The sequence below is a fragment of the Neomonachus schauinslandi genome, chromosome 6 (assembly GCF_002201575.2).
Source record: "Neomonachus schauinslandi chromosome 6, ASM220157v2, whole genome shotgun sequence".
NCBI lineage: Eukaryota > Metazoa > Chordata > Mammalia > Carnivora > Phocidae > Neomonachus > Neomonachus schauinslandi.
Window position 1 is genome coordinate 116,049,645 of NC_058408.1, and position 10,389 is coordinate 116,060,033.

The window sequence follows — 10,389 nt, forward strand, 5'->3', positions numbered from 1 at the left end:
GGAAAATGACAGGGAGAGGTGAAGGGGGATTCTTTCCTCCAACCTGTCAGAGAAGGGCTCGGAGGGCCAACAGAGCTAGTCAGCATAGAACTCTTTTTACATGGAAACCACCATGAGAGTTTCTGTTCTGCCATTTGCTGCTGAGGCAGGTAGGGCTCTATGAGGTTAATGACCTGCCCAAGGTCACATAGATAGTAAGTGTAGAGCCAGGACTTTGACAAGTCAAACCCTGACTCTATAGTTCTTTCCTCTGCTCTATGCCTCCTGATATCAAGTGGAAACTCAGGTCCAGTCTAAGTAATTGTCAAAACTGTCTAGGTGTGGGCAGGTGGGGGGATGCCTAGACAGAAGGAACAAAGAGAAAGTGTACAGTTGCCATCCCAAAGTAGTCACTGGCACCATGCAAAACCCTAGCCATCATCAGGAACATCCTTCTCGAAGAGGGGCAAGAGTTGGAGAAGGCCTAATTCCAGGGAATGGGGCTGAGGGCACAGGAGGAGGTCACACAGCATTGGGCCCTTGGCAAGGAGAACCCAGCAGAGGCAGTCATAAGTCAGGCTGGCCCAGCCTGGTGTGAGACTCAGTCCTGATGCTCCCTCCTCATCCTTGATTCAGGATCTATTCCTGACTCGCTGCAAGGCTAGTCTTAGGTAAAAGCTGATCTAGAGGCAACAATGCACCAGCTCTGGCCCCAGCTCCAGGAGGTTTTGTTGATGTTTATGGAAGCTGTCTTTTCCCTTCTGACCCGTATTCACCCCAGTTTGCAGACCTGCTCCGTCCCGACAGGCGAGGCTGGAAGCACTTAAGAAGAAGAGGTCTCAGCTGGACTCTTCCTCTCTTTCCAGTGCTGGGAGAGAGGGAAGTCTGCTACCCCCAGCAGTCAGTCGGCCTCTTGGAGGCTCAGCTGGAGGGAGAAGTCCAAGGGGGAGGGGAGGATGAGGGGGCACAGTTTGGCTTATCTAAATCTTGTGGGGGGCACTACAAACAAGGGAGAAAACAGGACTGGACTGTGAGGAATGGACAGGGAATGACTTGCCTGTCCCAGTTTCTCGTCCACCCGGATTGTAGCTAAAGAGATGGCTGCTATCAGGTGGCATTAACTGACATCCAAGGTCACCTCCTCCCTTCTCCATGCCTGGGTAAAGCCACTGTCCACAGACTGGCACCAAATCTGTGCTCATCTGAGTGCAGACCTGAGAGGCAGGGATGTTGGTTAGCCTGGAAAGGGACATTCTCCTGGCTGGGTGCAGGGTTTCTCCAGCTATCAGGAAATCCTGAGACTCTAGCTCCAAGGAGATTTTAGGCCATGTAGAAAGAGCACAGACAAGCAGATACAACTTGAAATGTATTTATGGACCAACTTAGTCCACCGCAAATGGCTGGGCAGCACCTCTCAAAAATGAGTCAGGGGTCTCCCATGCGGAATCTGGGGGTGGAAGTGAGTGATGTGAATATTTTTTTGTGCTAAAATTTGCTTTATGTCTTGAGAAAAGAGCCTCAAGTTTCTTCGATCCCCTTCTATCATGCATCCTCGGCAGCTCTGGGAGATATTTTCTCTATTAAGCAAATGAACAGCTGCTGGTTTTGGCTACAGTTTGCTTTGCTCAGTTCTTGGGCGGAAAGAAGACGCTCAGCTATCCTCAAGAGCTATTAGTGGAAATCAAAATAAAAAACACAAAACAGATGGGCCTAGAGAATGGAAACCCTGAAGGGCGCTGTGGGTTCCCACCCACAGTAGAAAGCTGCAAATACCCAACAGTTATAGGGTTCTCCTCCTGCCCAGGCCTGGCCTCATGTGCTCAACTCCATACTGCAGGGATGCGTGGTGTTCCTCAGAACTCCTCCCATGCGACCTTTCAGGATAGAGGATGTAGGGACAGTGGCAGATTTCTGTGAGGGGACAGTGAGCAAGGCACTGGGAAATTTCCTGGATCAAAATATATCACCCATCACATCACCAATTTTACCATAAGTGTCAATTTCCTTCAGGTGTCAATTTCTCCACCTCTGGGTTCTGATATGAACCAACCCAAACAGCAGTTAACATCTGTATTATTATTTTCTATGAGTCAGGCTTTAGTGTCCAAATTTGTAAGGTCACATTTAATCCTTGCCTTGTTCTCATGCTGTGCTCATTTTACTGATTAGAAAGTTGAAGCTCAGAGAAGCCAAATAATTTACTCAAAGTCAGAGTTAGTATTGACATTTCTGGTTAGTCCGACCACCAAAAATACCCAAATACATACCAGGATGGATTGCCTACCTGGGGAGACTGATTCCATTCATTCAACACATGTAAGTAGAAGCATAACAGTGCAAACACACACACACATACACACACCCCCACACAGAGCAAATTTTACTCAGCAGAAATATATGTCCATCTACTCCACAGTCAAGGAAATGAACACAAAGTTGGCTACACAGCCAAGGCCACACAACCAAGGATCCACAAACATTGGGGGAAAATCTGCATCATTGGAAGGACATCAAATTACATCAAAATTACATTGAAATTACAAATTACATGAAGAAGATGGAAGTAAAGTTTAGAGCATCAGGAAATTCTTTAGGATCAGTATAATTAATGTTAACGTATGAAATAATGTTGCAGAAATGGATGAGAGTATTTTAAATATAAATTAAAACAAAAATCTTAAGAAATCTGGAGAAAAAAGTAAGAACAATGAAATTAAAAATAGGTGTTAAAGAGCAGAATCAACAAAACTAAAATCTGATTTTGTAAGCTGGAGGAGAGCAACAAAGCATTCTTCCAAAATGTAGCCCCAGAAAGACAAAGAAACAGAACATATTAATGGAGCATTAAGACACAATAGGTTTACCAAAGAGTTCCAAATCCTATCTAACTGAGGTTGCAAAAGGAAAGAAAAACGAAACAGAGGCTTGAAGGGAGGAGATAAATAACAGAAGACAACATTTTTGGAAAGGAAGACATGAGTCCTCAAATTGAAATACCCCCTGTGTGTTGCATGGGACACATTTAACAGATATGACATATACATGCACTGTGGTGACATTTCAGAAAACCAGCGCTGACAAAAGTGTCTTAAAGGCAAACAAAGCTAAATAAAAGAGAAGATAGTTTCTATATAAAGAAATGAACACCAGATTGGAATCCGATTTCTCAAAAGCAGGAGAGGATTTCTGAAAGCAATAGACCAATATTTTCAAAGTTGTTGGTGTGTGATTTTGAATTAGAATTCTATTCCAAGAAAAAAATTAAACACAAAGGTGAAAAGAGTTTTTTTCTAAAGCTCTTTAAGGACTCAGAAAGTTTATCAAACAGAAGCTCTATCAAATTTCTGGAGAATCTATTCCAGCAAAATAAATGAAAATATTGATAATTAAATGGAAGAAGACTTGGGATATGGAGAGTAGCGCCTAGCCAAAGAAATACAGGAGTATTAAATATTAATACTACATTTGTCTTGATTTTTGAAGTAACTAATGATAATAAAAATGCAAATCCATTATCCATACATGATCTCAGAATAGTTCAGATCATGGAAGAAAAGAAAAGCTTTATATGTTAGAACTTTTAGCAGCAACAGCATTTTCCCCAGCTTTTTGAACAAGGGCACTCACATTTTCATTTTGCACTTGGTGCCACCTCTGTCAGCCACACAGGGAGACTGGAGATTTCTTTTGCTGAGGAAACTGGGAAAGGGAGGCTATATATTTGGAGACATCAGACACATAAGTAAATTGGATGACAAAAGGAGAATCAAGGGAGGTGCTAACAACTGATTTAGAGCTATCCCCAGACTCCCACTGCCAAGGTGGGAGACTGTAGGATCTTTCCCTGGAATAACTGAACCACTCAGCAAAGAAGACCTACACATCCTGACACGTGAGGGTCACTGATGTCATTGTCAATGGGCCACCCCACCAACCTGAGGTGAAACTCTCCAATGTAATAAGCTCTTCCATGCCTGTTGTCGTCACCTCCAAAGGAGACCCGGTTTTCGGGGCTTAATGCCCTCGCTCCCATTTCCCCTCCTGCCTCTTGATTTGGGAATTGTGTCCATTTGCATTTAATATAATAATTAATATATGTTGTGTCTCAGGTTCTGTTTTCTTCACAACAAACTTTACAATATATGGCTACTTCGCTGTCGTTGGCTTAGGAACATTTTTCCATGCCTGTCTCCCTACCAGGCTGCAAGCTCCCCAAGGACAGACGGGAGCCACCCCCGACTGTTCACTGCTAGGTCTGCAGAGTCTCATACTGTGTTCTCTCCAGGTTGTCTCTCAGTAAATTGACGTGGGTGAACAATGCGAAGAGACTTTGTAAACTGTATGTTGATGTGAACAAAAGGATAGCTTCTAATTACAGAATGGGTAGAAAGCAGATTCCAAGGAGGCCTGTGATTCCAGGGTGCTGATTCCAAGAAGGATGAGTGACAGATATGCTACCTGGGTCCCCATACCCTCACCAGTGTCCCGGGAAACCTGAGGAGTCAGGCAGGACGGGTGATGGCATGGTTTCTTACCCGGCGTGGAGCAGAAGCAAAGGCGGAAACAGCCTCGTCTTTTCTCCCCTCCCCCACCCAAGCACAAGGGGAACCCACGATGTTTGGCTTGATTTTGAGGTTCTTACTCTCCCTACATTCCTGGACCTTTCTTTTACCTCTGAGTCAGACCTGAGAACAAATGTCTTGGGACACTCTTCATCGGGTTCTCCCAGAGAAAGGACCTGGTTGCAGGAACCAGACTTCAAATGGTTTTCCAGGAACTGAGGGAAGTGAAAGCTTTTCCCGCATTTTCTCTGGCCAAGGAATTAGGGAAAGGATGTGGGTCACAGAACTACAGCAGTGTAAGGAAGAATTCCGACTTTCCCTAAGACTCACAGGAGGCCTGTTTATCTTCACGCAGAAGACACCCCTTGCTTTCCACGTGGAGCGTGGTTCACCTCATCAGAAACTCTGGGCAGAGAAACCACCGCCATTGCTGGCTCAGTGGGTTATTCTGAGAAAAAATATACAGGAAGAAAACGAAACCCTTTATTTCTAGTATCCCTTCTTGAGAAATGGCAAGAAATGTTGCCTTTAGAGCCTTTATTTCCTCCATGAGTTTCACTTTTTCCATTGGGAAGAGATTCCCATCGCTCCAAGCAGCTATTGTTCTAAGGAACCATTCACCTCCCAACGACCTCAGTGTGAAAGGGTCCTGTGGCACCCACATACCTAGTTGCCTTGTCTCTGGTGACCATGGACGCAGCGTTGAAGAGCACGGCAGCAGGAACACGCTCCCCACGTTACAGCATGCCTTCCGTGTTTGAGATGGCATCCTGCTGCCCACAGGGGGAAGTAGCAGAGTTCTCCAGAAGGAAGGAGAGCATGGATCGTGGTTGCACCTAGGATCAGCTACGTAAAGTTTAAAAGAGAAATTCTGTGTCCTGCAACAACTCAAACAACTCAAGTTTGTATTCAAGATAAAACCTTGAGAACAGAGAAAAGTCACAGGAGACCTACCACTTTCTGGGTGGATGGTGCCCTCCTCACAAACTTCAGCCATCCTCCGGCCCTGCTGGAGGCTTCACGGAGACCTGCTTCTGCCAGGCAGCTGGGTCTAGACAGGGATCCAGGGCCAGCTAGCGGAAATGTGACTTCCCAGTCTTCCTATGCAAGTGGTATCACAGGCAGGGAGCTGAATGGGGCTACAGCCCTCTGGTTTCTCAAAGCAGTTTCTCTGGATCCTGTTCTTGCTACAGAGCTTCTCTTCTCTGTGCTCTACTGCTTTAATTAGATGGCTTTTTTTTTTTTTAATTCAGTTACCTGTTAGAAACTTTCACATATATTATCAATGTCCTTCACGACAGACTCCACATGAGATTTTTAAATTTATCTTGACTATGTTTAGACAAAGCTTAGCTTGTGGGAGGCAAGAAATACACATACAGAAATAAATGAGAGGCTCAGCACACCAGAATTCCGTGTCCAACTTCATCTCTGACCATTCCAGGCTACCAAAGAGACTGCTTAAATTCCTTTTTGTGATGAGAAATGACACGCAGGCACATGTTCAGACTCTTTTGGGGATCCTCATTGGATAGAGTCTTGGTTTAAAAATACAATAATGGGGACTTTAAACGCTCCAGGAGGAAGTGGACTATAAAGCAATTCAGTTTTTCAGAAAATTACTGTATTGAGTTTCTCCTGAACAAATTAGTAAGTGAATACAAGTTCAAGAGAAAGAAATTAACATTCATTCTAAAGTTATGGAAATGAACTTTTTTTTTTTTTAAGAGAGAGAGAGAGAGAGTGCAAGGATGTGTGTGAGAGGGGGAGGGGCACAGGGAGAGGGAGAAAGAGAATCCTATGTAGGCTCAGCAGCAGAGCCCAACTCAGGGCTCTATCTCAGGACCCTGAGATCATGACCACAGCTGAAATCAAGAGTCAGATGCTTAACTGACTGAGCCACCCAGGCGCTCCCAGAAATGAACTTTTGTATACCTTGCTTGTTTTGCACTGACTTCTTTTATCCAATCTAATGGGTTGCATTTTTTTTTAAATTTAAAATGTCTTTATTCATTTTTATGGTAAATTACACTGAATAACAATGATGTTTGACTTGCAGTCCCTTGAGCTTAGCTATGAAATTTGCATCTCTTTTCTACATGTATTGAAATGTAGGAAAAGCCAATTTAATGGACATTATTAACTAATTTCACATATATTCCAATGGAATATATGGTTGAGTTATAGATGAGCAGTAAACAATGTAGGTACGTGTTGGGCAGGTGAAATTCAGGTGTTCTGCGGAGTTTTAGATAGAAGATGTATTTCCACTGATTTATGCTAACAACTTGCTCTCTGTCAATCTTTAAAGTAACCAATTTCAGATCTTCCTGCTCCTGGAGAAGAATGATATCTCTTAAAATTTCTCCGACTTAGAGTTTTTCTGTGTTTCTGTTGCTGATTGTTCTTTCAAGGTTCAACTGCTTTCAGGTCTTTGAGTCTTGAGTTTTTCATCTGTCTCAGGGTCTCCAGATGTGAACAGAGACAGTATTTCGGGGTGTGCTCCGTGGGGCAGAGTAGGTGCCAAATCTTGGTTCTTGTTATTTCTTGCTTCCTGCTTTGGAGCTTTCTTAGCCTCATATTGCCTTTGATTTTTTTTTTTAAAGATTTTATTTATTTATTTGACAGAGAAAGACACAGCGAGACAGGGAACACAAATGGGGAGTGGGAGAGGGAGAAGCAGACTCCCTGCCGAGCAGGGAGCCCGATGCGGGACTCGATCCCGGGACTCCAGGCTCATGACCTGAGCCGAAGGCAGTCGCTTAACCAACTGAGCCACCCAGGCGCCCTTGCCTTTGATTTTTAAGAGCTGCTTTTGATAATGGCTTATCATTTCCTGGTTGTGATTTCTAATTCAGCAGTGGTGTCTTCTCTGAGAGCTTGGAATTGGTGATTGGTTTATTTCTTAAGCTGAGAGTCTACCAACCACTGCAAATTTAGATTCTTCGTTGGGTACTTCGCTTTTAATTGCTTAGTAAGATATGTTTTTGCTGGAAATAGCTTATCCAAAAAATGGCTGCCAGGATAGGGCTGGAATAATGCCAAAGTTTGTACCCATTATTAATGCCAAAGCTTGTACCCAACCTGGGAGCATGCATGGCAGTTAAAATGTGCTCCCCATCTGGGCACCAAGCAAAATATGTAGGATCAGAGGCTGCTGGTTTAGAAATAGGTTTGTATTTTTTAACATTCCATGATTGCATTTGTTCGCCAGATTTTTAAACCCAGCTAGCCTTAATATATGGCCATGAGGACTAAATAAGTTAGACATTAGAACACCAGCTCCATGGTCATATACAGGATCACATTTCAAGTTGAAAATCATTCCTTTGGCAGGCATAGAACCATAAATAGCGTAAAACTCAGTAGAACTAGAATTCTAAATGTCACCATAAATGGGGCTATGTTTTGGTAATTGAATAAATTCTAGCACTTTCTTCATTTGCTGCAAGGTAATGCAACAGTTGTTCTCCATTGTAGGAAGTCCCTTGCTTGTCGAATCCATTCTAACTATTGCAACACAGCAGTGCTTTTCATTCCTTCGTGTCCTAACCTTATCAACCCCAGAGGAATGGACCCTGGGGCCTTGGAACATTACCACCACTGGATCTGTACCCTCATCTGCCAGGAAGGGCATGGACGCCTCCATCTTCTCCTGGAAAAGTTATATTCATTTTTCGATGCCCCTCGTGCCATAAATTATTCTACTGCTGCTGAATCTGGTATCTGAATAACATGGAAGATCAGTATGTGGGTCCCTTCAGTGCTGCGAACACACCGTGACCTTTCCCACTTTCCACTGTTCCCTAGGCTGAAATGCTCATCCTGGCTCTTTATGTAACTACTGCCTTGTTAACCTTCAAGTTTTAGTGGCAATACCATTCTTTTCAAATTGGCCTCTCCCAAATGTCTACCTCTTTGCCCTTCTTGGTCATTACTTCCTTTCTGGTCATTATCTTGCTTAGTTATGTGTTTGTTTGCCCATTGTCTGTCTTTCCCCAGCAAAAGGCAGGCTCCATAAGGTAAGGGAGCTGGCTGGTCTTACTCATCACTGATCCCCAGCCCCTGATACAGAGCCAGGCACATTGTAAGTGTTCAACGTATATTTGTGAAATGCATTCATTTTTGTCCCTTCCCTAGCCCTTAGTGCCCAACACGCTCAGTAAATAGCTATTGAATGAAGAAGAAATAAACAAATGGATGGAGAAATGCATATTTCTATTGTTCATCCTGATGCAAATGCCCTCTGAGCATGTGTTGCAGCCCCTGGGTAGGAGAACACCTTTTCCAGATCTTTCTTCTTGATTCTGTTCATGTGGCAGCATTGTTTAGAAACAGATTTCCTTTGATCACTGCCAGGACAAGAATTAATCATTTGTAGGCAGTCAAGACATCATGACTGTAGAATCCTGAAATACCTCTCAGTTTGATATTTTTTTTTTTTTACTGGAAAAGAAGATGGGGGGCCCTGAGTCCAGAGAGAAAATTCTGATTTTCCTTGTCTGTGGTTTAGACCGAAAGAAAAGAATGCTCTGCTGACTTTCCAGAGCCCTTTCTCTCCACTGCTGGGCACTCGGCACTGCCCATGGAAGGATCCATCTGGGCATACCAGGAAAGGTCAGTATTCATAATCCTGTGGCCAGGTGCTCTGTGCAATTAGTGAAACAAGCCTTCTCCACGGGAACCCTCTCTTCTCCAAGGGTCAGAGTCCTGGTTTGTGTCCAGAGACTGCTTCACACATTCATGCTTTTAGCTCCTTTGGTGTAACTCATTGCGGGTTAAAACTTGGCACATTCAATTATCTCCATCTGAGTCATTCATTTGTTTTAAATTTGAAACCATCTGAAAAATACAACACGGTGTTAAAATGTGGGTGGGTGTGTGTGTGTGCATATTTGAAAGAGCATATGGGAAAATCCCTTCTCCATGGCTATTTATAACCCTTCCCAGGCACTAAAAGCACAATGGTCATAACTCTCACCCATCCGAAAAAGTGCCGAGTATAGCACTTTCTTATTTTATGCACCTCCCTGTTCTTAAGTGCTCACTGTTTGGATTTCTGATCTGATAACTTTATTTAAAAATTGGGTCTTACTGGAATTTTGTGCTTGTCAGGGCTTTTTCTTCTGGCCAGGTGCTTCCCCTCTGTGGCTACTCTTCCTGCCCCTTAAAGGTGGACTAGCATGGCACCTGCTGCCCACGGCACGGCAAGCTCGGGTCAGGGACACTGATTGTCGTGTGACTAGGGCCACTCATAGACGGTTCTCCAGGAGACCCTAACACCACAGAAGAAATGGGCCATGCAAACTCTTGCACCTTCTGGCATCTGGTTGTCCCTCTCCCTTCGTCCCCTGCCACTTGGCGGAACCGTGGTGCCCAGAAGGCACTCTGAAAATACTTGTTGTAAGAATGTTCCCACTTCTACCCTCTGCTCTTTCTGCTACCCCAGTCCTTATGATTCTCTAGTTATATTATGGTCTGTCATGAGTGTGAGTCTTTTTTTCTTTTTTAAAGATTTTATTTATTTATTTTGAGAGAGAGAGAGAATCTCAAGCAGACCCCACGCTGAGCTCTGACATCATGACTTGAGCCGCAATCAAGAGTCTGTCGCTCACCTGACTGAGCCACCCAGGCGCCCTGAGGGTATGAATCTTTGAATAAGCGCTTCCGTCTTCCTGTCTTGCTTTAAGGATGCATATTTTCTGGTTTCACAATGGTGAGTTAGATCCATATGTTGACCTTTGAAATAAGAAATTGAGAAAAGTCTGCAAATGGATTGGAGGACTGAAAATGGTGCCATGAATAGTCCCGAGATACAAAGGAAGTTTGGAGTGATAGGAAGCTGATG

General features: G+C 43.8%; 1 pseudogene; it reads right to left on the reverse strand.

Annotated features, from left to right (window-relative positions):
* Positions 1-410: 410 nt before the first annotated feature.
* On the reverse strand, positions 411-8,190 carry LOC110589445 (annotated as a pseudogene).
* Positions 8,191-10,389: the final 2,199 nt, after the last annotated feature.